Source organism: Suricata suricatta, chromosome 3 (genome assembly GCF_006229205.1).
Source record: "Suricata suricatta isolate VVHF042 chromosome 3, meerkat_22Aug2017_6uvM2_HiC, whole genome shotgun sequence".
Taxonomy (NCBI): Eukaryota; Metazoa; Chordata; class Mammalia; order Carnivora; family Herpestidae; genus Suricata; species Suricata suricatta.
This window is the reverse complement of record NC_043702.1, coordinates 116,020,448-116,021,004: the sequence shown is the minus strand read 5'-3', so window position 1 is coordinate 116,021,004 and position 557 is coordinate 116,020,448. Positions and strand designations below refer to the sequence as shown.

General features: G+C 75.8%; 1 protein-coding gene across 1 annotated transcript in view; it reads left to right on the top strand.

Moving 5' to 3' along the window:
- The first annotated feature begins 418 nt into the window (after window positions 1–418).
- The window catches only part of EPHX1 (epoxide hydrolase 1), a 19,141-nt gene continuing 19,002 nt past the window's right edge, over window positions 419–557 (top strand). The window contains exon 1 of the mRNA XM_029934913.1: window positions 419–545. The gene's annotated coding sequence lies outside the window, so the exon portion shown is untranslated. The remainder of the gene's footprint in view (window positions 546–557) is intronic.

The window sequence follows — 557 nt, the reverse complement described above, 5'->3', positions numbered from 1 at the left end:
GGGCGAAAGTCTGGGGATCGGTGCCCGTGGGAGCACTCAGCCCAGCACCCGCCCCTCCCGAGTCCGCGCCGCAGACCCGGGTCCTCAATGGAAGACCCGCGAACGGGTCCTGCTTTCGTGCACGCTGCATGGCCGCATGCTTGGGCAAGGTGCGGGGGAGGCGAGCTGTGCAGGGAAGGGCACTGGGCGTGCGATCCGGGGTGTCCCGCCCCCTGAGTCAGCGGGCCGAGGGCCTGGAGCCGGTCGCCCCGGGTCCCCGAACGTTCCGGCTCCGACTCCGCGAGCCGCCCTGGGACGCTCCTCTTCCAGAGCAGGAGCGCGGCGGCTCGCGGGTGACGCGCTCTTCCCGGGTCCCCGCGGTAACCAGGGCAAGGCGCCACCGACCTGAGTCGTCTCCGGGCCGCGGCCCCGCCCCGGACCGCCCCTCCGGGCCGAGCCTGGGCGGGGTCAGCTCGGGGCTCCCGGGGCCTTGGAGCCACAGTCCCGGTGACCGCGCGCCCGCCGCCGCCCGAGCCCGGGAGTCTGGGGGCCTGCGGCCAACGACCGTAAGGGGCGCC